Raw genomic sequence first — 27,372 nt, 5'->3', positions numbered from 1 at the left:
AGTAGACAAAGAGAACTGCTCCTAACAGTAGGGTAATAAGATGTTAGTATAAATAACATGGAGCAGAATATGTACAGTAGTAAGTTATAGCATAAATCATGGCGAGAGTACAAAACAAAGGTGATTAGCCCAGAATAACATGGTGGAATAATATAACCATGGATAAAAAAGTAAATGTTTATACGTGAGATAAAATAAGATTACTGACCCGAATACATTTTGCTGTACTCCTGTCGCCTCTTACTCCAACAGGCGTTTCAAACACGCTTATTATTTACTTATTATTATTTATTATGCTTTACTTGTATATCGCCATCATATTCCGCAGTGCTTTGCATACATCAGCATCACTGTCCCAATGGGGCTCACAATCTAAATTCCCTATTGGTGTATCGCTTCTTTGGGCAGTGATAGAACGGGAAGATAAGTACGAGCTTTAACTGCTAGAAACGCGTGCCAAATCCAATCAAATAGAAAGTTAATCAGGTGTGTATTATTAGGTGCATAAGCAGCTCATTGTGCACCAGCCGCTCACGTGCGCTATGACTACGTCATCACAGTGCGCCTGGAGGCATGTCAGGATGACGTCATGCGTACAACACTGAATATTGAGGTTGTACATAAGGGCACAAAGGGCAAGCAAAAAGAAGAGAAAGAGGGATGATAATGAATAAATATGAATAAGGAACAGCAATATAGATAAGATGGTATTGAACCATGTGAATAAAAAATACAAATGCTAAAAAAGTAAAAATAATTTTAATGAAGTGTATTGGATATGATTACACATGTATAAAAATGATGATTAAAGAAGATCTTTCATTATGTAATGTAGGTGTGTGTGTGTTAATATATTCCACCTACCGGTGCATTCTCTGGTATTCAGGGCCATTCCAGCTCTATTCTATGTGATGTCACTGCTCTCCAGACTATCCAGCTCACTGTATGCTTTTTAGAAGTCTCTTTTACACTGTAAGCCTATGGGATCTCGTTCTGACGCTCCATAGGTTTATGTTGTAAAAGCCACTTCCAAGTCACATAAAGCTCAGTGTGACCCAGAGAGTGTGAAGAGCAATGACATTACTGACCTGTAGTTCCACTTTGCCAAAAGGAGGAAAATCATGATCATGTGAATGCAAAGTTTTAAGTTTAGAAGTTTCTTCAGTGGACAGATCATCAAAGGGTAAAGGTCCTTGCTAATTTTATATCCCTGACATGTTCAAAGTTCCAAACATGCAATTCTCAAAAGATGAGACATATATAAGACTACTGGGATGTGTAAGACGATAAACCATTGCTGTGGTTTTGTATGATTTTATATTGTTAATTGTGAGATGAATTATCACAAGGCTAGGTTTTGATCATATATTTGCATGCAATGCAACTGCCACAGGAAGAAAAACCCCATTAAAGATCCTTGGAAACAAATAAATGTAGATCTTGGTGGAATGTAGCGACTATGTCAAAATATCTATTAAGGGTTTTATAACTTCTAGCCAAATTTTGTGCTCCATCTACTAATGGTTTAGTTGGATCAGAGTCTTGTTTTAAAATGGGCCAAAATTGTTTGAAAATTTGTCATTTTATTCTCTCTGCTGTGGTAATTGAGTATCATTCTCAACTGACTAACCATGGCTTTACGTGGGAAAGATTATTATTATTATTATAAAAATAAAGATTATTATTTACGTGGTTTGGTTGTGAGAAGTGCATTGCAATCCAAAATGTTTGCTTGATCATGGAGAAATTGTGGCCTATAACCTCTCTGTGGAAATCTTGATCACAGATCAGAACTCTGTTCTTCAAATTCATGACACTGATGACAGATTGCTAGGCCCCAAATGATTGCCCTGAAGGCTACTTGTGTAACTTGCCACACGAAAAAGATGTCATTGATGAACTGCGTTCAACTAATCACTGATTATCCATCTGGATCCATGTGATAGGAGAACATATGATCCCATTGCCACAGTCCTAAAAACAGGTTTTCATACAAAGGAGAGCAAGTTCCCCCATTGCCACACCTCGCCTTTTGAAGAAAAAAAAACTGTGTTAACTCACAATTAATTTATTTTCAAGGACAAATTTGAAATAGGCAAGAAGTGAGTCAGGAAAATCAGTCTCCTTTCATTTGTTAAAGGAAGCATACAGCAGTCATTCATGGCTATGATCAGTACAGATATATACACTGCTTAAAAAAACAAAGGGAACACTAAAATACCACATCCCAGATATCACTGAACTAAATATTGCAGTTACAAATATGTACGGTATTCATTGCATTGTGAAATGCATTGAGAACAATAAAACATAAAAATTATCGATGTAAATCAAAATGAATAACCCATGAAAGTCTGGATTTGGAATGATACTCAAAACCAAAGGGGAAAATCAAATTACAGGCTGATCCAACTTCAGTGGAAATCCCTCAAGACAAAGAAATGATGCTTAATAGTGTGTTTTGCCTCCACATGCCTGTATGACCTCCCTACAACACCTGGGCATGCTCCTGATTAGGCAGCAGATGTTCCCCTGAAGAATCTCATCCCAGACCTAGATTAAAGTATCACACAACTCGAGGACAGTCTGTGGTGCAGCGTAGTTTTGGTGGATCGAACGAGACATGATGCCCCAGATGTGCTCAACTGGATTCAGGTCTGGGGACAAGCAGGCCAGTCCTTAGCATCAATGCCTTCACCATGCAGGAACTGCTGACACACTTCAGCCATATGAGGCCTAGCATTATCATGCATCAGAAGGCATGTAGGACCCAGTGCACCTGCATATCATCTCACAATGGGTCTGAGGATCTCACCCCAGTATCTAATGGCAGTCGGGGTAACTCTGGCTTGCACATTTAGGGCTGTATGACCCTCCAAAGAAATGCCTCCCAACACCATTACTGACCCATTGGCAAACCGGTCATGCTGAAGGATGTTGCACGCAGCAGAACATCTCCACTTAGTCTCCAGACTCTGTCACGTCTGTCACATGTGCTCAGTGTTAACCTGCTCTCATCTATGAAGAACACAGGGCACCAATACCAAATCTGACAATCTTGGGGTTCTCTAGGAAATGTCAATCACCCTGCATCATGTTGGGCTGCAAGCACAACACTCATTTGTGGACATCAGGCCCTCATACCACCCTCATGGAGTCTGTTTTTGTCAGTTTCAGCAGACACATGGATGTTAGTGGCCTGCTGGAGGTCATTTTACAGAGCTCTGACACTGCTTCTCCTGCTTCTAGGTTGTTGCCCTCCTATGGCCCCCTCCACTTCTCCTGGTGTACTGGTCTGTGACCTGGTGTCTGCTCCGTTCTCTGGACACTGTGCTGAGAGACACAGCCTCCCTTCTTGCCACAGCTCTTATTGATGTGCCATCCTGGATGAGCTGTACTACCTGAGTAACTTCTGTGGGATGTAGACACCGCTTCATGCTCCTGTGCAACACCTCTAGGGGTGAGACGAATGACAAAGTGCAAAAGTGACCAAAGCAACAGCCAAAAAGGATGAGCACAGAGAAATGGCCTGTGGTCACCCCCTGCTGAACCACTCCTTTTAATTGCCTATCATTTCTACCTGTTGTCTGTTCCATTTGCACAACAGCAGGAGAAATTCATTCACAATCAATGTTGCTTCATAACTGAACAGGTTGATTCCACAGAATTATAATTGACTTGGAGTTACATTGTGTTGTTTAAGTATTCCCTTTATTTTTTGAGCAGTGTATAAATGACTCCACATCCACAACTACAAAATACATTTTGGATTGCAAGACATCCCTAGAGTCTTTTTTTATAAAGGATGGTCTTAATTTGGTTAGCGTTTCATCAGTTTTTCATGGATGAAAAAATGAACTAGTCACTTCTCCTATGAAATGTTTTGTGAAAAACAGACAGCACGCAGATGGCATCTGAGTGCTGTCCAATTTTTTTGTTGATTTTGATCCAAGACTTGCATGAATATCAAACATATCTCCGTGATTTTATGTGGACCACTCGGGCTGCAAAAATACACATACTGTACATGTGAAAAGCTGCATAGACTCTAACAGGAATGAGTTCTATCCAAGAAAACCAGGGGTAAAACTCGTATGAGAAAAACTTACAACTGAATGAGGCCTTACAAGCATAAGTTCTGATATTTACATCAGTAATTCCCAACATTAAAACATGGGGGAAAAGGACAATGCTAGGAGGGGCAAGAAAATCACTTTCTCTTAGTTCTACTCTTTTCTTTCAGATTTTTCTTATCTTTATATTACCTTCCTTCTAAACTATCTATTTTTTATTTACCAGAAAACTTAATTATGTTTTATTAAAAAAAACAAACTCTGCACTTGAGCTATAGTGTGACAAAACTTGTTGTCCTAGCTATTAAAAATTCGGCTAGTTTACAACATTTTGTTTCTGTCCTATGTGCATTTGATTGCCTTACATTATATTTAGAGAGAGTGCATGTAGCTGGATCTTGTCACTGATGCCATAGATTGCCTCCAGCTACAGAATTGGTCACAAACTGTTTCTTCCTAAAAATGAATGCAGAGACTGTGGATGGCTCCCAGTTACAGTGCAATTGTATCAGTTCTTCAACTTTTAAAACATCGACCTCCAGTCATTCAAAAAAACCTTTGATTTACTTCCAAGGCAAAAAAATCTATGCAAAGCGATGTAATGGATACATAATGTTTGATTCTTTCGAAGACAGAGCTGATTTGTAACAGTAATTACTATGAAACGGTCTGTCCATCCCAGAGGTAAATAATGAAAATTCCTATTGAATAACATCAAAAAGAGATTTTGGAGAACATCAGGAATTGATACAGAAAGTATATTGGAAAATTCAGATTCTTTTTCTTTACGCAATTTTTTTTTTCTTAAAATAAGTCCTTAAATGCCTACATTGCTACATGCCTACATGCTATTGATTTATGAAAATAAATGAGAAAATAAGAAACTGGAATAAATCTTATTAAAGAAAAATGCCTCTTACCTTACTTATCAGTAACCTGCAATGATGATTCACTCTCAAACATCTCAAATCTGTCTACAAATCTGTCTACAGTGAGGGCTCAAATAACTTCTCTCTATACATTTTTATGGGGAAGAGCAGAAGGTAAAGCTACAGGGAAATAGAAGCAGATAGCCATAAGAGATTTTTGTTGTGAGATAATATAGCTACTACTAAATATGGAGGATTAAAGTCCTTTTGGCAGCAAGAAATATTGGTATTCCTCACTTACACAACTCATTCTGAAAAGTCATCTGAAAGTGAAGTTACAATATAAGGTAACTATTATTATTTTTTATAACTTTAACATGGATGTGCTCTTAATATATATTCCTAAAAGGAAAGTAAGTTTGAGCTCTAAGTGTTGGCTTAGACTATTGTGTGTATTGTTTTTGGGATTTTATTCAGACACTAGCTGAAGAGCCCGGCGTTGCCTGGGCAGAGTAACCAACTGTGGTTAATTATAACAAATTATAATGATTATATTGCACATAAAAACCGTGCATCTAATCATATCCTGTGTGATACTGACTGCTGAGCCGTGTTTCTAATCCTATTCTGTGTGATACTGTCTTCTGAGCCGTGTATCTAATCCTATCCTGTGTGATACTGTGTGCTGAGCTGCGTATCTAATCCTATCCTGTGTGATACTGACTGCTGATCTGTGTATCTAATCCTATCCTGTGTGATACTGCCTGCTGAGCCATGTGTCTAATCCTCCTGTGTGATACTGACTGCTGAGCTGTGTATCTAATCCTATCCTGTGTGATACTGACTGCTGAGCTGTGTATCTAATCCTATCCTGTGTGATACTGACTGCTGAGCCGTGTATCTAATCCTATCCTGTGTGATACTGGGCTCCCCCTGCAGTCTGTGTCAGAGGATGGTCTGTGTTGGCAAGGTAATAAATTATGTTATTTCCAGCTTTACAGAAGGACGACAACACCATAGAAATGATAAGAATAATAGGCCTCAGTTACCACAACTGTCTGCAAAGAAAACTGTTGCTGATAGCAACCAATCACAGCTCATTTTTCATCTTTTAAACAGCTCTGGGACAGTGTGGTGAGTTTTTAGTGGCAACTTTTGTGTTTCGACTTTTATGTGGTGAGGTTGGTGTATGTGTGGTGAAATGTGTGCTGAGGGTGGTATATGTGTTGAAGCATGTGGTAGTGTGTGGCGCATTTTGTGTGTGTTCATATCCCCGTGTGTGGTGAGTATCCCATGTTAGGGTCCCACCTTAGCAACTGTACGGTATATACTGTTTGGCGCCATCGCTCTCATTCTTTAAGTCCCCCTTGTTCACATTTGGCAGCTGTCAATTTGCCTCCAACACTTTTCCTTTCACTTTTACCCCATTATGTAGATAGGGGCAAAATTGTTTGGTGAATTGGAACACGCAGGGTTAAAATTTTGCCTCACAACATAGCCTATGATGCTCTCGGGGTCCAGACGTGTGACTGTGCAAAATTCTGTGGCTGTAGCTGCGATGGTGCGGATGCCAATCCCGGATATTCATACATACATACACACCCACATTGAGCTTTATATATTAGATAACACAGTGTACTGCACTCACAAGTGGTTTAATATGACCCTGATTATTTTCTAGTCTGTGTGGTTGGTTTGAAATATTATAGTCGCTGCAAATACCATGGAATGATCCATGCTTTGGTGACTTTAAAAATGAGACATAAGAAGACTTATAGTATCCCGTAAAACCAATGTGATATAAAAGTGACTACAGTTTTTTTAGCTAAGCTTGTGAAATGGTGCTGGCATATTGTAATTGTCGAACAGTAGTGGCACCGAGCAATCCCAATGAATTAAAACACAAACCGCCTTGTGGATACATCTGGGTGAAGCATTAAATTGCTACTAAGGGTCCGGTTTGCTAATGGTCTATTAAGCTGAAAGACTATAAGGTGTTTTAGAGCCCTAAATCTTTAGAGATTTGTAATAACTTCCAGTCAACACAGTGTGACCCCGTGGAGTTCCTATTAACAATTCACTGCGGTCCCCTTGTATAAATAATGGCTTACAGTATATATTTCTTATTTCCATGAAAATCAAGCTTCTTGCTGTGTGGTAAGCTCAGATCTTCCTAGGAAGTGTAGATTGTTCAGTAGTTAACACCATAGTGTTAAACACAGATCAGGCGGTGTAGATGAAAGAATTGTGCTGTCCGGCACTAGTCATCATTTCAGCTTCAGCATCCGTAATTGCATCTGATTTTATCTTGTATCCTATAAATATCCAAAACTACTCAACCATTTTGTCTGTAAAGTACTGTGGAATATAACAGTGCTGTATATAAGGGCAAAATAAATAAGAATAAATATTAACAGATGTGAGGTACAGAAGAAATCATTACCTGGCAAATAATTAGGCAAAATGTATTTGCGGTCAGTAAGTGGAATATCTTAGCTTTGAAATAAAAAAGGATAAAATCATGTACATGTCCAATATTTCTCACATCTGATAGTTTACTTCTATTTTATGTAGTCTAGGCAGCCCACATAAACGGACTTGGTTCAAATCTTTTACCAGGTGCTATGGTTTGCTGCAAACAGAATTGCCTAAACTGGATTTTGCATAGTCTTTAACTTCAAAGAGTGATCATCATCTAGTGACATTTATAGCACACAGTCCCAAGGGTGCACTCACCACAAGGCAGTCACAAGGTGACAGTGGGTTGTCAAGGAATCTGGGGGCCCTCTGAAAACCCCCATGGCTGCTATGTGGGTATTTCTGTGAAGGCTAGCCACTAGCTGGGCTTCACAGGAGACCAGAATTTCAGCTGTATTCTACAATAGCGATATTGTAGTATATGGAACAAGTGATCCGATATTGACACGTTCAAGTTCCCTAGGAGAACTAATAGAAAGTAAACAAAAATACATCTAAAGATACTAAAAAAAATAATTCATCCCTTTTCCCCCTTTAAAAGTAGACATCAAAAAATAAACCTCTTGTAATGCTATAAAAGTCCAGTCTATCAAAATATTATTTTCCTCTCTGCAAAAAAAGGCAATAAATATTGATCATAGCAGCATATGGTACCCAAAATGGTACCAATAAAGTATTAGCTCGCCATACAAAAAAACAAACCCTCATACAGTTCCATCAATGGGAAAAGGTCTCAGAAACATGCAACACAAACCATATTTTTGTTACAAATTTATTTTTTCATTCACTACTAAAAGAAAAGATTATACAAATTTGGTATCCTCTTAATCGTACTGACCTGAAGAATCATGTTGCCATTTTTACATCATAATGAATGCTGTAAAAACGAAACCGAAAATACAAAATTAATTTTTTTGCCAGTTTACTGCATTTATATTTTTTTTCCTATTTTCCAGTGCATTGTATGGTGAAAGGAATGGGGTTAAGGAAACCTAGGCACATTTGTTGTAAACCACTAAAATATTATTTTCCTTTTATACTTTACAATTGTCACTTGTCTGCAGGTCCCATGACACATTTTTGTTGCGTTTCTTAAAAAGACTATTCTCACTTATAAACTATGCAGTGTTCATAGAGAGCCATATTAATCAAGGTGGATATGTGTAATATGTGTTAGGTACTACAATGTGGGTGGTTTTTGTGGGTGTGGTTTTTGTTTTTCAAATGTTTATGGCTGATCCATCAATTGTGACTTTTTGAAAAGGCTTTTTTTGTATGTCAGAAATTTTGGTTTGCATGCAACATTTTAATGGAAGCCAACTTTTTGCTCCAACAAAAAAAGAAGCAAAATGAGGTTAAAGACAAAAATAGATAATTTTTGACTTTGTGCAAAATTTATGATCCACCGGCTCGATTTTAAATAATTTGGTCATCCCAAAAAAATCAATGAATACCACAAAACAAAAAGAAAGAAAAGTGACTTAAAAAAGCAACAACCTATAAACACACATTATGAATTTGACCCTTTATCTTTAGTTTATATGCATGGTATAATTCAATGTATAAATGACAAATGAAATATTGAAAATTAAAGGTACCCTTTAAATCCAGTAGAAATCGATTAATCTCTACTTTTTATGCTTTTGTCATTTAACTTCTGCCTATTCTGTGTGAAGGTCACTTAATTTGTAAACCTTTTAGGGAATTTTGCTTTTTAGCATCTGCTTTAGATGCAGGCAGTAGAGAGAAATAGAAGGATCATTGCTGCCTGCTGAGCATGTATATGCTGTACATGAATTCTAATGCAAACAACAAAAAATATGAAGACAAAATCATTATTTCAAAAAAGCATAAACGCACCTAAAATAAAAAAGTGACTTTGTAAATACAGCTTCTTATTCAGACTTATGTGTCTACATGGGTGCTGACTGACCTACCTTGTATGGTTGCAACATATTCTATTTTAGAAAAAAAACCTAAAGGGGTTTTCTGGATTCAGGCGCAGTTTGTTATAAAAGAAAAAAAACCTGTACTTTATTCACTATTCCTGGGTCTTGCAGAGTCTCTGCTGCTGCTCCCAATGTCTTATTGTTTGCAGCACTGACTTCACGTCAACAGTACTCTATCTGGACCGGTCATCTCTGCGAAAATGCCAGTCTTAATAAATAGGTCCCTATTGGTATTCTCACACTGGCTCTCTTTCTGGTGTGTTTTGAGCTACTCCACTCCTAAAAATAGCACACAAAAAAGGACTCTCAAATTTTTGCTATCCATTTCTATGAAAAATGGTATACTGTTAATTTGTTCAGGTTTTTGTGCATCTGTTAATTGCTTTAGACTTTTAAAAACACCTGGTTGGAGATAAGAAAGTGTGTTTTTTCTTTTGAAGTGGCTTCTGGTGGAAAATGCTCCAGTCAAACTGCACTGTCAAATCAAAATGCTGATTAAAAAAACCCTGAGAAATGGAAAACTCCTTTAAAAGGCTCCAAGGAAGAAGAGCTTTGACAATCAGATTCCACTAGAAAACTTGTAGTTTTTGACCACAAGAACACAAATTCAGAGTGACCATTCCATAAGCAGAGAAAAAAATTTAGCGCACCGCAATATAAGGACAAACATATGATATAGGGGTGCAGCCACGGTAGTAAACAGAGAGAGAGATGCTGAACAAGAAAAAAGCACTACCGGAATAATGCACACCACAAAAAATATTTATAGAAAAATATATAACTCACAGAAATTTTATTGGCACACAAATACAATAAAAACACACTTAAAAACCATGAAACTGTGTCCACAAAGAATGAATGATTCAATAATGACTCCCATACATAAGAGTAGACAATAAATGACCCAAAATAACCCCTCTCCTAGCGGCTCATGAGGATAAAGCAATATCCATAAGAATATCATATATCCAATAGGACCTAAAATGCTTAATAAGAATAAGCATCCCCAAAAGGAGAAATGTTCCCAAGAGAAGAACAAAGATAATAATAGGGAAATAATCTGAATCACCATCTGTTGTCCACTCAGATTCCTGATCCTAGGGAGCATTGGGTTCCTGACTCTCTCTTGGTAATATGCTGACATTGGGGCTCTTTTTGGGACGTGTCTCCATTGCTTGAGATCCTTATCAGGTTTTCTATGGACCACCAGCTATTAGACTGGTGAGTCAGGTTATTTCCCTATTATTATCTTTGCCCATGGTTTTTAAGTGTGTTTTTATTGTATTTGTGTGCCAATAAAATTGCTGTGATTTATATATTTTTCTATAAATATTTTTTGTGGTGTGCATTATTCCGGTAGTGCTTTTTTCTTGTTCAGCATGACCATTCTATAAGGCCTCAATTCATCAAGTACCTTTTGCTAGCTTTCTGGCATAAAACTCCTTAACATTTCACAATCTTTTTTACACACTTCGAGGTTGTGCAAAACGTTGCAACTTTTGACTTTTGTACACCAGTTTTGGTTAGATCCTCTAAAGAGGGTGGCGATAGAGCAGGATGAGCTGTAGCAATCAATGTCTGTCTAATTCATCATAATATACACCATAAAAAATTATACTCTCAGTTTGAGCTAATAAAGTCTCTATTTAAAATTGAGTTTTTTTATATATGTATACTGCATGTTTGTTTTCTTTACTGCTGATGAAAGCTTTGGATGGGATGAAATGCATCCAATTTTGAAAAATAAAAGAATCAAGGAAAAAAAATCTGTGTCAGGACTCTCCTTGATTTTTCATTATCTATCTTCCACATGCACCACTACCTTTAGTAGAGTGTCAATCCTTTTGGATTTCCAATTTAAAGAGGACCTATCACTTGTTAAAAAAAAATTAAATAAACATATTTTAAAAATCCCTCGTCTCTCCTGATTCTGCTGCTTTTTCTGTTATACACTGTGTCAGTCCATTGCAGCATTTCACATTTGATGCTTTTGGAGTGCAGTATGTGGAATCTATGATTTCAGTCCAACTGGGCATTTCTTTAGTCTTTTTTGGAGGATTATGCTTTCACCCCTCTCGCACGACACTGCTCGAGCTATGATTGACACTGACAGGGAGAGGTGAAAGCGCATGCATCCGAAGAAGACTCTAAAGAAACTCAAGCAGAGATTTTCCATATTCCTTTCCAAAAGCAAAAACGGTAAATATAATGCAAAACAGAAAAGAGTGTACAAACTCCAGGATTTTTTCAAGGTATTTTATTTCATTTTTTGATCTTGTGACAGGTCCCCTTTAAATCACACAATAACTTGTACAAGTATTCTTTTCAAAGCCTCCAGTAATGTAGCAGAGCCATGTGTACAGTGTATATAGTTATTGTTGTGAGCATGAGCCCTGTCCCTTACAGTCGTATAATTTACAACAAGTATAACATGACATTGCATGATCTTTTATTCTTTTTAATGCTTCATTTTGGTCTATAATGATCCCATAGCAGCACTTAGAGTATACATTTTTAGTAGATATAAGCAAATTTATTCAAATGTAATTTGAATTCTCCCCGAGTCTTAAAAAAAATTGTGTTCTCCAGAATACAGATATTTTTTGCAATTAAATTAAGCAAAACGGCAAGTAGCTGTGGTCACCATTTTTCTGAATCATAGGCCAGGCAAACCATTAACAAAATAAATACCTCATCCCTCACCTGACCCACTGCCCCCAAAGCCCGCCATCCGGTCCTCTTCTTCTTCCCTTACTCTGTCAGAGGGCATCCTCTTCGACTTCTTCAATCAAGGTCATGGCTCTATTAGGCCTCTGATCACACTACACATGCAAAGCTGTTATGAGACACATTATAGCAGCACAGCACTCAGTGACTTCAGAAACCTTATTCAAGCAAGAAGGTGCAGTCTAAAATGAGGGCCGAAGAGTGTGCCCATGAAAGACAAGGAAAAAGAGACATGGAGGACTTGACAGCGAGATAGTTGAGTGGTGAGGTGAATATCCTTTTTTTTCAACTCTTTGTTTTGAGGTCTTGAGAAACAATCAGTTTCCATCAATTAATTTCACCGCAAATCGACTTTCTCTATAGATTTGGAAAATTTTGGCAGATTCAATAATCTCTAATCTTTACACTAACTTACTTAAACAACAGATTTCTCAAAAATCCACTCTATGCTCTCAGCTCTTGCATGATTATGCACACAATGTGGAGTATGGGCTCAGCAGAAATTATAGACTTTCTACCGAGCCCATGTGCCGATTTGTGTATGCTCTCATGCAGGAGCTCAGTGCTTTTTTCTGACAAATAGAACTCTAGAGAGTAAATTTTTGAGTGTTCAAGACCCAGCTTGGACAAGTAAGTTGAGGTAAAGTTGTTAAAAAAATAAAAGACCTTTTAAAAAGGATATTTTATTAGTTTTAACATGTTTAAATTGGCCACATCATGGAATCGTGGCTGTAGCGCTATATAAAACTTTTTCTGTTGTTGTTTCTCTTTTCCATTGAGGAGATATTTGCTTGTAACATTTAGATTCTATCTTCCTCTAAGCCAAAAGGGGCATTAGCAGTGATTCATTTCTAGGGGTTGTACATTTTAGCCTGCATGACAATGACCAATCAAAACGGGAAAAAAACAGAACCGCCTGCCAGAAAAACTTAAAACTTAAATTATTTCTGTGTTTTAAAATATATGACACATTGATCTTCAACTTCACTGATCTCTGCACCACCAGTGTAGAGTTCAACAGAGCTATGTGTCAGTACAAACACCGATAGCAGTTCTCATCTCAGGGCATTCAGTGGGTAATACAAAGCTGACAGTGCTCCAAGATGGAAACTGCAAATGATGTTTGTAGTGACAGAAAATTCTGCTGTACTCCTCATTCCCAACACAGACTGCTGTGAGATGAAAGCTTTTAAAGGTGTTTGTAATGACAGATCACTCTGTTGTACTTCACAAGCGGTACATAGATTAGTGAGGAGACCGGAGCTGTGTGTCATTATATGTCTCACACAGAAAAAGATTGGTCTAAACTAGTTGGGTTTAACATAGATTAGAATTTAAATTTTGCAAGCTAATATCTCCACAATGTAGATCAGATATAAGAACAACTGTTTTATTCCGCTCTGTAGCCGCTAGTCTATGATGTGGCCAGTTAAACGTGCTAAATTGGTGCAAGTTCCTCTTTAAGAAGAAATATCTGGGCTGTCTTTCTTTCCACAACTTAGCGACTTTATCATTCTGTACAATTTTTTGTTGATGGAACTTAACAAATGTAAATGCAGTTTGCCTCCGATATTATTACTTAACTCAGATTAATCCATTCTCTTTTAGTACTTGAGGCTGGAAATTTAATTTTATTCCTAAAACTGAATGGTGCATTTATCTTTTTTGTGTAATAAATTTCAGTATGTCTGGTTATGAAGACCAGAGCTCAATAATTACTGTTCATTGCCAGCATCCTGGGTCATATCACTAGCTTAAAGCAAACCTGTCTGCAATTTTGGCCGATATAAGCCACTGCCTTTCAGGGCTTATCTACACAGCATTCTATAATGCTGTAGATAAGCCCCCGGTCTGACCTGAAAGATAAGAAAAATAAGTTTAATTATACTCATCTGGTCTGATGGGTGGCGCAGGTCCGGCGCCTCCCATCTTCTTGCGATACCGCCCTCCTGTTGCTTCATCGCTCCCTGGCATCGCGCTCCTACGCAGACGTACTTATCTGCCCTGTTGAGGGCAGACCAAAGTACTGCAGTGCGCAGGCGCTGGGAAAGGTCAGAGAGGCCCAGCGCCTGCACACTGCAGTACTTTACTCTGCCCTCAATAGGGCAGATAAGTATGCCTGCGCAGGAGAGCAATGCTGGGGAGCGATGAAGCAACAGTAGGGCGGTATCGCAAGAAGATGGGAGGCGCAGGACCCGGACCTGCAACACCCATCGGACTGGACCATCTACAGCATTATAGAATGCTGTAGATAAGCCCTAAAAGACACTGGCCGTATCTTATATCGGCCAAAACAGGTGACAGGTTCCCTATAAGGATGAGCTGATTTGTGACATAGGAAAAGTAGTACTTTCAGTAAGTGTAATTTATGTAAGTGCACCCAGGTTTTGAGAACCTGTTGGGTGTGAATGATGGGATTTAACAAAAGGTTTTAAATTCAGAATATCATGGGCATTTCAGCAGCCAAAAGCTACTGTCCAATTTTAAGTGTATAGAATGTGGCGCTAAGCACAATGGTATCACAAACCAGTGAAGTCTTACCTATTTGGTGTGATAAAAATGTCCAATGCATCATCAATGTCAAATAGTCATTCACATTCAAAGGGAATGTATAGTAAAAAAAAAATCTCAATAATGGAAAAATGTTGATATATGTACTGTATATATATTAGGATTTTCCCTCTCTAGAAATCATTAGGCCTTAGGTACCATTTACACTGCTTTCCATAGGTTGCACAGCACCAAAACAACAAAATAATAAACATAAATCCCTAGCCTTTTCAGACGCTAACTAAACAGTATAGACATTGGCTACTCATACAGAGTATTTAAATGTTTTGTTATTTTCACCTTTTAAACACTAGGGGGAGCAGTTGCTGACATTTGTCACAAAACCCAAGTGTAGTTCTAGCTCACATTACAACTGCAGTATTGTGAGTAACATGTCTGTGGTCATTTCTCCCCTTGTTGGTGTTTGCAAATGGAAGGATACATTTTTAGGATCAATATGCAGCACCAAAGATTTTCACATTTCCAACACAAAAGGTAAAATGATAATCAGAGTGCAAAAAATATATTATTGAAGGTGAAATCACATAAAGAATACGATACAATATGGTTGGGGAAAATGCGAGTATTACATCAATAATCTAATGAAGTGACTGTTGTTCCATGCTGGTGAGAGCGAACCAGAGGGGTGCAAAAGTGGGCAAAACACGGCCACATCCTGGATACGATGGCATGTAAAGTCATTTTGGGGTGAGACAGTATGCATTAAATTCTTGGAATTTAATCCAATCCCTCCGTATCGCAAAATATTTATCAAGTCTGTAGGTGATAGCACAATTAGGTGATCCATCCTATTAAGAAAAGAAATCTCAGAGAACCACTCCTCCAAGGTGGGTGTAGAGTTGCTTTTCCAGTGGCAAGGGATAACATTTTTGGTTGCCTGTAGAAAGTAGCCTACCAGAAATCTTCTATACCTTGAGAACTTTGTTGGAAATAAAAGAAGCAAGAGGGCCTCGGGGGATTTGGGAACACGTAGGCCAATCATCTTCTGGATTAGAAGGATCGCCTGGGTTCAATTTTTTTTTATTTTAGGACAACCCATCATATATGTGTATCATCGTAATTTCTCCAGCTCCACACCTCCCAACATTTGTCCGATACTGCAGAGTACCATCTATGTGGTACTGCCGATGCACAGTACAATCTAGAAATAATCTTAAAGGAAGTCTCCTGAACTTTGGTTGCAATTGAAGCCTTATGGGCTAGAAGGAAACATTTTCCTCATTGAGAATCATCAAAAGACTTTTCCCTTTTATTTCCCCATGCAGATCAATATAATGGTCTGTCACCAGACACCTGGGCAATGAAGAGGTTATAAAGCAGAGCGATGGAAAGGGCGGGGGGGATGACGAAAGACATAATCTTTGAAAGACTGTGAGATCCCTATGGAGCTGTATATTTTTCTTTAGTTTTAGATAGAAGATGTTGTAGTTGTCTGTAATCATAATTGACTCTTGGAGGAATAGGCCTTCCCTGAAAATTTACTATGCTGTTGATGGAAAAAATCCAGTATTCTGGCATGGACTGCTGCAATATAATATTTTTTACAGTCTGGGAGACCAAGGTCACCTTTTTTTGGTGGTATGACTAAAATATCACCATGAATACGTAAATGCCCCCTTGCCCATATGAATTTGCAGAAACTACTGCATATACTTTGCCAGAAGTTTAGGGGTATTTTTTATAGCTCTGGTCTGTAAGATATGTAAAAATCTAGACAAAATGTTTATTCTTAATATATCTTTTCTGCCAAACCATGAGTCCCTCACAGTTCATGAATTTAGGTCTGTATGAATTTTTACCAATAAAGTTTTGAAATTGAGGTCAAATAAGCGGATGAGATCTCTGTGTATGTGAATTCCCAGATGTTTTATGCCCTGAGTTGGCCAGGAGAAAGAGAAATTGGATTGGATTGTCTGTGTAGCGTTATATAGGGAAACATTGAGGCCTTCAGATTTAGATTTGTTAGTCTTAATATTCATCCAAGTACCAAAAAGATCTAGTTCTGCCATGATAGAAGGTGATGGATATGTGTGGTTAGGTGATTTATCGTATCGTCCGCAAAAGCAGAGCAATTTATATTTCGTCTATAGTGATTCCTTTAAATGTGAAAATGAGGATGAATGAACTCATGGAGATCAACATCCAACACTGCGGAGACACCATCACGTGTTTCTCAATGCAGTGATTCTAGAGCACTGCCCCCATCTCTTATGGGAAATATGCAAAACATGCAAAACAGAAGCCGCGGAGACACCATCACGTGTTTCTCAACGCAGTGATTCTAGAGCACTGCCCCCATCTCTTATGGGAAATATGCAAAACATGCAAAACAGAAGCCGCGGAGACACCATCACATGTTTCTCAACGCAAGCAATGACCAGCCAGGTCTTTCCCCGGGAAGGAACAACCATGGGAAGGGCAGTCTCCAATGAAGGAAACCACCTATGCCAAAACATGGTATCCATCCACAGACAGCTGTTTCGGGGTATTGCCCCTCATCAGTGTGGAGTAGGAAACTGGCTGGTAGGAGCAATGCCTAGTAAAAGACTGTGAAAATGAGGATGAATGAACTCATGGAGATCAACATCCAACACTGCGGAGACACCATCACGTGTTTCTCAACGCAGTGATTCTAGAGCACTGCCCCCATCCCTTATGGGAAATATGCAAAACATGCAAAACAGAAGCCGCGGAGACACCATCACATGTTTCTCAACGCAAGCAATGAACAGCCAAGTCTTTCCCCGGGAAGGAACAACCATGGGAAGGGCAGTCTCCAATGAAGGAAACCACCTATGCCAAAACATGGTATCCATCCACAGACAGCTGTTTCGGGGTATTGCCCCTCATCAGTGTGGAGTAGGAAACTGGCTGGTAGGAGCAATGCCTAGTAAAAGACTGTGAAAATGAGGATGAATGAACTCATGGAGGTCAACATCCAACACTGCGGAGACACCATCACGTGTTTCTCAACGCAGTGATTCTAGAGCACTGCCCCCATCCCTTATGGGAAATATGCAAAACATGCAAAACAGAAGCCGCGGAGACACCATCACATGTTTCTCAACGCAAGCAATGACCAGCCAGGTCTTTGCCCGGGAAGGAACAACCATGGGAAGGGCAGTCTCCAATGAAGGAAACCACCTATGCCAAAACATGGTATCCATCCACAGACAGCTGTTTCGGGGTATTGCCCCCTCATCAGTGTGGAGTAGGAAACTGGCTGGTAGGAGCAATGCCTAGTAAAAGACTGTGAAAATGAGGATGAATGAACTCATGGAGGTCAACATCCAACACTGCGGAGACACCATCACGTGTTTCTCAATGCAGTGATTCTAGAGCACTGCCCCATCCCTTATGGGAAATATGCAAAACATGCAAAACAGAAGCCGCGGAGACACCATCACATGTTTCTCAACGCAAGCAATGACTAGCCAGGTCTTTCACCGGGAAGGAACAACCATGGGAAGGGCAGTCTCCAATGAAGGAAACCACCTATGCCAAAACATGGTATCCATCCACAGACAGCTGTTTCTGGGTATTGCCCCTCATCAGTGTGGAGTAGGAAACTGATTCCTTTAATATCAGGATTTTTACTGATGATGGTAAATGCTGCATCACAAGCATGTACATTTGAGTTCATTTTATTTACAGGGTTCATTGTATGATGAAAATGACCTGGCAACATGACTATCCAGTTAAATATAATTACGTAGATACAAGACTTTATTTTTATTAGTTAATGTTGTAAAAGGTTTAAAAGAAAAATTTGGGTTCGTGGCACCTTTTTATGAAGTATGTTTTGTTTTTATTTTTCTGTCAATGGAGATCTGTTAGGGCTTGTTTTCTCTATGTGCAATTACCCCTCTGTTCTCATCTATGGGAAGCTAAGTTGTTGAACTGTTACTAATTATACATTGATGGCCAGTGTTAAGAATATACAATCTATATACTAAGGAATCCTGGACAGGGTGGTAAGACATGCATATTCATCTTTTCATTACATGATTTTTTGAATTTTTGGGTTTTTTTTCACTATAGAGTTTCTAGTCTCTAGACACTGCAGTGACAGCTTGACTTCAAATATGTGAATTAATAATTTTTGCGCACTGACACAGTGGATAAGATGGAGAAATTTTGTTCTCCATCTTCTCAACACAGTTGCTACGATTCTCTCTGGGATGGGAGAATCTATGACTCTCTGACCCTAGCCTTAAGCGCCCTTTACCACCAATGACAGACATAGCAAGTCATGAGCGGGTGTCAGTTTCTGCATCATGACATGCTATGTCCATCATGGATTAGAACTGTCACTGTGTGTAAACACACAGTGACCGTTCTATGCTGACAGCTGTCACTGACAGCTGAGCGGCGCAGGAAGAGGTGTATGGACCTCACTCAGTTCACTGTCAGCAACTCTCACAAAATCACACTCTCACAAAACAGCACAGCTAACATCTGAACTCCTGCAGTAAGAGCCAGGGACATTGCCAGCACTTACCCTGGAACCCTGGCTGATTAACCATGCAGATGCCACCATCGAGAGTGATAGCAACATTTGAAAAGTTGTGAGAGGTAGGGAGGCTCCCTCTCTTGACCCCATCGGCACCCTCATGACAAACTCACAGCAATGATTGTCATGGCAGCCGGAGGTCAAACAATAACCTCCTGATGTGCCAGATACGTGGGCCTGTAACACCAAGTCATAGGCAGAGTGTAACAGGAATACTGCCTGTGTAATAACATAGATCTCATTAATTGCAATTCTAGTGCATTGCAATGCATGATGAAAAAATAGAAATAAATAAAAAAGTGTACACATTTGGTATCACTGTATCTTGATAGACATGCAAAACTTTCTCACTAGTTAACCCCTTCAGTGAACACTGTAAAAAGAAGGAGGGCACAAAACTATTGTTTCTCATCAGACCGTTGGAAAAAGGTGGAATAAGATATAAATCTGGTATTGCTGTAATCGCACCAACCCAAAGAATAAAGTTGTCTAATCACTTATACTGCACAAGGAACAGCGTAAAAAATAAAAAAAATCTAAAAATCTATTCATGACCTGCTGTTGATTTGTTTGTTGATAGCAGAAAGGCTTGGCTCACATGTATCCTGCGCAGAGCGCTTACATCAATGTTACCACGTGAATCTCTGAAATAAGTGATCCAGACAAAACCTGTAAGCGGAGATGACCTCTATATTGAGGCAGATGGAGGCACTGTGGCCTGTGATCCAGCGGTGTCTGTCTGTATAGACATGCATAAAAGAGTGACTGAACACGGTTTTGAAAAGCCAGATATTGTCAAACAGAAGCCAGGAGTTCAGAGTAACTCTGCTGCCTCATTAGTGAATGGATCCCTCAGGGGTGTCATCCGGAATCACGTATTTTGTAGATTTAGGGCTTGTGCACATGTTGCAGATTTGGTTCGTTTTTGCCATGCAAATTTGCTAGCAAAACCTGAAGCAATACAGATGTCAGCAAAGTGACTGAGAAACCTGAAGTGTCATGCACACGTTGAGTATTTTTGACTTGCAGATTTGGTGCAGAAAATAGAATGCGGCATGCAAATTCTCTGTGCGTTTTGCCAGCATTTTTCATCATTGACCTCACTCAGATCAGTCAAAAAATGCAGGACAAAAGCGCATCAAAAGCGCGTGTTCTTGGAGCTGTGTTTTTGCTGCCAAGAGATGCAGAAATGGTGCAGAAATTTCTGCATGCATTTGCACAATGTGTGCACATAGTCTTAGATGGAAACCCTAATGTAACTACATAGAGCTCAGGATAAATATAATCCAAAATGTTCTGTTCCCCAAAATGCAAGCAATGTAAGCTTCTACTCAACCCACAAAAGAAAAAGTCCCCACTCAAGTTCATCATCTGTTAACAGAAATATATGGAGCTTCCACATTACTGGTAGCACAAATGCTCTGGAAAAATGCTCCCTCAAATCCAAATGCCCCACTCCTCCTGAGCCCCATAGTGTACTTAAACCGCAGTTAGCAGTTTAGTCGTACTAAAGCGAGAAGAGCCCACTTAATTTATGGGCTTCATGTCTCCAGAAGCACGAGCTGCACTACAATGTCATCAAGGTGCTCACAACAGATCTAGATAACTTCCTTGAGGGGTCTAGTTTCAAAAATGTCACTTGTGGGTGGTTTCTACTGTTAAGGCACATCAGGGGCTCTTCAAATGCTATATAGCACCCGTTGGTGATTCCAGCCAATTTTGCATTCAAAAAGTCAAACTGTGCTCCTTCCAAGCCCTGCCGTGCGACCAAACAGTAGTTTTTCCCCACATTTGGGGTATCGGCATACTAGGGAGAAATTGCACAACACATTTTGAGCTCCATTTTCTCATATTACCCTTTTGAAAAAAATTGTGGGCTAAAATAACGTGCTTGTGAAAAAAAGGAAAATGTTCATTTTTTTCCTTCTACATTTGCTTTATTTATTGTGTAGAATCTGAAGGGTTATTAAACTTCTTGAATGTGATTTTGAGCATTTTGAGGTGTGAAGTTTTTAGAATGTTTTGTAAGATTTGTTGGAAAAATGAGAAATTGCTAGCAAACTTCCTAACCAAAAAAAAAATTAAAAAAATGATGCAGATGTATACTAGACAAATGGGACATTTTAATTATGAACTATTTTATGTGGTATACTGTAACTATAGTGGTATGTAAAAATATGGACATCTCTGGTTAAAATTGTAAAATTGTTGTTATTGTGAACAGTTAAGCAAGTTGAAGATGAAATGATCTCTAAAAGGCCTAAAGTTAAAGAGGACACAATTTCTTTGTATTTCAGGTGAAAAATTATATATATTAAATTTTACGATTTAAACATTTCCAAAAAGGAAAATGGGTCTATGCAAAAGTTTGAGCACTCTGCATGGTTAGCACCTAGTAGCACCCCTTTTTGAAACTATCCCAGCTTGTAAATGCTTTTTGTAGCAGCCAAGAGTCTTTCATTTCTTGTTTGAGGGATTTTCATCCATTCTTCCTTGGAAAATTCTTCCAGTTCTGTGAGATTTCTGGGTCGCCTTGCATGAACTGCTATTTTGAAGTCTAGCCAAATATTTTCAATGATGTTCAGTTCAGGGGACTGTGAGGGTCATTATAAAACCTTCAGCTTGCCCTTCTGTTGTGGATTTTGATGTATGTTTAGGATCATTATTAGTGATGAGTGAACATGCTCAGATAAGGTCTTATCCGAACATGCTCGTGTTCTAACCGAGTGTCTTTGCCTTGCGTGAAAAACATGTTCGAGTCCCTGAGGCTGCATCTTTTGCTGCTGTTAGACAGTTGCAGTACATTCAGGTATTGCCTAATAAACAGGCAATCTCTGCATGTGTTGCTGATGTCGAGCAGCCATGAGACATGCTGGCGCTGGTACTCGAACATAATTTTTTGAGCACGCCGAAGGCACTCGGTTAGCACACTATTGTGCTCGGATAAGACCTTATCTGAGCACGTTCGCTCATCAATAATCATTATCCATTTGTAGAAGACATCCTCTTTTCAACTTCAGATTTTTTACAGATGGTGTTACGTTTGCATAAAGAATTTGTTGAAATTTCATTAAATCTATTATTTCTGCTATCCATGAAATGTTCCCGTGCCATTGGCTGCAACACAACCCCAAAGCATGATTGATCCACACCCATCCTTAATGGATGGTGGAGGCTGTTTTTTTATAAAGCTGGGAAATTTGCATCAACATTCCTTTCCTAACCATAATGGTGAACAAGCCATAACCCTAACAGGCTAATTAAGGTCTGAAAGCTTGGTCATAGTTATGTGAGCACCCAAATCTTCAAGGGTGACCAAACTTTTGCATCAGCCTATTTTCCTTCTTGTCATTTTTAAAATGTAAAAATGACTATATATATATATATATATATATATATATATATATATATAAGGAAATGTGTCATCTTTATGCCTTTTAGTTATTTTTTCATCTTCGACTTGCTTAACTGTTCACAATAATAGTAGTTTTAACTAGAGGTGCCCACATTTTTAAATGCCACCTTTTCTAATTTAACAGCATAAAAAATTAAAGTATGAAAATTGTGAAATGTTCACATTTTTTGACAATTTTTTGATATTTTCATAAATAAATAAATGCAAATCATATCTCAGAATCACCTGGATATGTTAAATCATTCCAGAGTGAATATCACATAAAGTAACTGATCATATTTGGAAAATGAGGTCCATACAAAGTGGATTGATCCTTAAGAGGTTAAACAAATGAAACGAATAATAACTATCATCTATTTGAAATGGCTTCTGTAAACAGGAGGGATATACAGTGGGGAAAATAAGTATTTGATACACTGATGATTTTGCAAGTTTTCCCACCTACAAAGAATGGGGAGATCTGTAATTCTTATCGTAGGAACACTTCAACTGTGAGTAATAGAATAACATAGTAACATAGTTAGCAAGGCCGAAAAAAGACGTGTCCATCCAGTTCAGCCTGTATTCCGTCAGAATAAATCTTCAGCTCTACATCCTTCTAAAGAACCTAATAACTGTAAGATACAATATTGTTACACTCCAGGCAGACATCCAGGCCTCTCTTGAACCCCTCGACTGAGTTCGCCATCACTACCTCCTCAGGCAAGGAATTCCAGATTCTCACTGCCCTAACACTAAAGAATCCTTTTCTATGTTGGTGAAAAAACCTTCTCTCCTCCAGACGCAGAGAATGACCCCTTGTGACCGTCACCTTCTTTGGTGTAAACAGATCCTCGGAGAGATATTTGTATTGTCCCCTTATATACTTATACTTGGTTATTAGATCACCCCTCAGTCTTCTTTTTTCTAGACTAAATAATCCTAATTTTGCTAATCTCTCTTGGTATTGTAGTTCCCCATCCCCTGTATTAATTTTGTTGCCCTCTTTTGTATTCGCTTTAGTTCCATTATATCCTTCCTAAGCACCGGTGCCCAAAACTGTTCACAATACTCCATGTGCGGTCTAACCAGGGATTTGTACAGAGGCAGTATAATGCTCTCATCATGTGTATCCAGACCTCTTTTAATGCACTCCATGATCCTGTTTGCCTTGGCAGGCACTGCCTGGCACTGGCTGCTCCAGGTAAGTTTATCATTAACTAGGATCCCCAAGTCCTTCTCCATGTCAGATTTACCCAGTGTTTCCCGTTCAGTGTGTAATGGTGATATTGAATCCTTCTTCCCATGTGTATAACTTTACATTTATCATTGTTAAACCACATCTGCCACCTTTCAGCCCAAGTTTCCAACTTATCCAGATCCATCTGTAGCAGAATACTATCTTCTCTTGTATTGACTGCTTTACATAGTTTTGTATCATATGCAAATATCTATATTTTACTATGTAAACCTTCTACCAGATCGTTAATAAATAAACAGTTAGCTGATGCATCAGGTGACTCTATAAAGGATGGTGGGAGTGTTCACCACCTACATCAGCTGACCCAGCAGCAGTACAGCAACACCAGGTTGCCAGCAGGGAAAAAGTGACATTAACCCCTGCTGGCCTGAAAGGAAAAAAAGTTTAAACTGAGTGGAACCAGAGCTGCCACAAATCCTAAAATGGATCATGACACACAGTATCAAACGCTTTGGAAAAATCAAGATGTACCACGTCCAATGACTCACCATGGTCCAGTCTATAGCTTACCTCTTCATAAAAACTGATTAGATTGGTTTAACAGGATCGATTCCTCATAAACTCATGCTGATATGGAGTTAAACAGCTATTCTCATTGAGATAATCCAGAATAACATACCTCAGAAACCCTTCAAATATTTTACTAACAATAGAGGTTAGACTTACTGGCCTATAATTTCCAGGAACACTTTTAGAGCCCTTTTTGAATATTGGTACTACATTTGCTATGTGCCAGTCCTGTGGAACAGACCCCGTCCCTAAATATAAGAATTAATGGTTTGACTAATACATTACATGGTTCTGTTAGTACTCATGGGTGTATGAATCTTAAATATATATATGTATAAATGTATGGAATCTTTAAAAAAACCCAGAAAATCAAATTGTATGATTGTTACATAATTAATTTGCATTTTATTGCATGAAATAAGTATTTAATACAATTGAAAAGCATAACTTAATATTTGGTACAGAAACCTTTGTTTGGAAGAGGTCAGACGTTTCTTGTAGTTCTTGACCAAGTTTGCACACACTGCCAACAGTAATTTTTGCATACTCTTTCATGCAGATCTTCTCCAGATCTTTCAGGTTTCGGGGCTCGCACTGGGCATAGGTCTGGAGACCAGCTAGGCCACTCCAGGACCTTGAAATGCTCCTTATGGAGCCACTCCTTAGTTGCTCTGGCTGTGTTTTTCTGGTCATTGTCATGTTAGAAGACCCACCCATGACCCATCTTCAATGCTCTTACTGAGCGATGGTGGTTATTGGCCAAAGTCTTGCGATATATGAACCCATCCATCCTCCCTTCAATACGATGCAGTTGTCCTTTCCTTTTTGCAGAAAAGCACCCCCAAAGTATGATGATTTCAGCACCATGCTTCACAGTTGGAACAGTGTTCTTGGGGTTGTACTCATCTTTCTTCTTTCAAACTCGGCAAGTGGAGTGAATACCAAAAAGTTCTGTTTTGGCCTCATCTGACTACATGACCTCTCGTGCCTCCTCTGAATCACCGAGATAGGCCTTTGCAAACTTGGAACAGGTCTGGACATGTGCTGGAGTGAGCTTGGGGGACATTGTGTACAATGCAGGACTTTATTCCATGACGGCGCAGTGTGTTACTAACGGTAATGTTTGAGATTGTGTTCAGCTTTCTTCAGGTCATTGACCAGGTCCTCCTTGTAGTTCTGGACTCCTGCCTTTTCTCAGAATCATCCTTACCCCATGAGGCGAGATGTTGCATGGAGCTCCAGACCGAGGAAAATTGACAGTTCTCTTGTGTTTATTCCATTTTCTAACAATTATGGAAGCAGTTGTTGCCTTCTCACCAAGCTGCTTGCCTATTGTTCTGTAGCTCATCCCAGCGTTATGAAGATCTACAGTTTAGTTTCTGTTGTCCCTTAGATAGCTCTTTGGTCTCGGCCATGGTGGAGATGCTGGAATGTGATTGAGTGTGTGAACATGTGTCTTTTGTACAGGTAATAAGTTCAAACAGGTGCAGTTAATACAGATAATGAGTCCAGAGTAGGAGGACTTCTTAAAGAAAACTAACAGGTCTGTGAGAGCCAGAATTATTGTTGGTTGGCTGGTGATCAAATATTAATACTTATTTCATGCAATAAAATTTAGTTTAATTATTTTAAAATCATACTATGTGATCTTCTGGTTTTTATTTTTAGATTCTGTCTAAAAAATTACAGACCTCTCCATTCTTTGCAGGTGGGAAAACTTGCAATGTCGGCAATGTATCAAATACTTATTTTCCTCACTGTGTAAGTGGAAAGTTAATAGCCAGTTTTTTTAATGAACTATATTGAAAGCAAGAAATTTTGAAAACTGTGCTACTTTGAGAAGGGCATGACTGTTTCTGGGTATCTCCAAAACTGCAAGTGGTTAATACAATACCTGCCAAAAAGGTCCACGGAAGAGCAAGTAATGAGCCTTGCTCCCCAAATGATCTGATCCCACAGAGAAGCTACTGTAGATATACTGATTGGGTATCACAAAGGAACCCTACACCATGTTAGGCATATTTGGCATATTAGTTTTAATGTTATGACTGATCAATGTATATAGAAATATATTCAGATTCCTCACTTTTCAATAATTTTATATACAGTTCAGATGGCTATTCAGTATGCTTGAATTAACACTGTATTGAGGAGGATAATAATATATATTATACAGTCATATGTAAAAGTTTGGGCACCCCTATTAATGTTAACCTTTTTTCTTTATAACAATTTTGGTTTTTGCAACAGCTATTTCAGTTTCATATATCTAATAACTGATGGACTCAGTTATATTTCTGGATTCAAATGAGGTTTATTGTACTAACAGAAAATGTGCAATCTGCATTTAAACAAAATTTGACCGGTGCAAAAGTATGGGCACCCTTATCATTTTCTTGATTTGAACACTCCTAACTACTTTTTACTGACTTCCTGAAGCACTAAATTGGTTTTGTAACCTCATTGAGCTTTGAACTTCATAGCCCGGTGTATCAAATCATGAGAAAAGGTATTTAAAGTGGCCACTTGCAAGTAGTTCTCCTATTTGATTCTCCTATGAAGAGTGGCATCATGGGCTCCTTAAAACAACTCTCAAATGATCTGAAAACAAAGATTATTCAACATAGCTTTTCAGGGGAAGGATACAAAAAGTTGTCTCAGAGATTTAACCTGTCAGTTTCCACTGTGAGGAACATAGTAAGGAAATGGAAGAACACAGGTACAGTTCTTGTTAAGCCCAGAAGTGGCAGGCCAAGAAAAATATCAGAAAGACAGAGAAGAAGAATGGTGAGAACAGTCAAGGACAATCCACAGACCACCTCCAAAGACCTGCAGCATCATCTTGCTGCAGATGGTGTCACTGTGCATCGGTCAACAATACAGCGCATGCATAACGCCTTTTTGTATGACCAAACAACTCAATCTTTGTTTCATCAGTCCACAGGACCTTCTTCCAAAATGTAACTGGCTTGTCCAAATGTGCTTTTGCAGACCTCAGGCGACTCTGTTTGTGGCGTGCTTGCAGAA

General features: G+C 38.8%; 1 protein-coding gene and 1 long non-coding RNA gene across 2 annotated transcripts in view; both read left to right on the top strand.

Moving 5' to 3' along the window:
* The window catches only part of MAGI2 (membrane associated guanylate kinase, WW and PDZ domain containing 2), a 1,360,388-nt gene that overhangs the window by 1,082,750 nt on the left and 250,266 nt on the right, over positions 1-27,372 (top strand). The window lies entirely within an intron of this gene.
* Positions 13,760-15,020, top strand: LOC141054189 (uncharacterized). The gene is made up of 2 exons (XR_012221372.1): positions 13,760-14,009; positions 14,289-15,020. It is a non-coding gene; the product is annotated as an uncharacterized lncRNA (long non-coding RNA).

Source organism: Dendrobates tinctorius, unplaced genomic scaffold (assembly GCF_039654945.1).
Source record: "Dendrobates tinctorius isolate UK_male_01 unplaced genomic scaffold, ASM3965494v1 ptg000176l, whole genome shotgun sequence".
Taxonomy (NCBI): Eukaryota; Metazoa; Chordata; class Amphibia; order Anura; family Dendrobatidae; genus Dendrobates; species Dendrobates tinctorius.
Note: the sequence above shows the minus strand (reverse complement) of the source record. Positions and strands in the feature narration are given on the sequence as shown.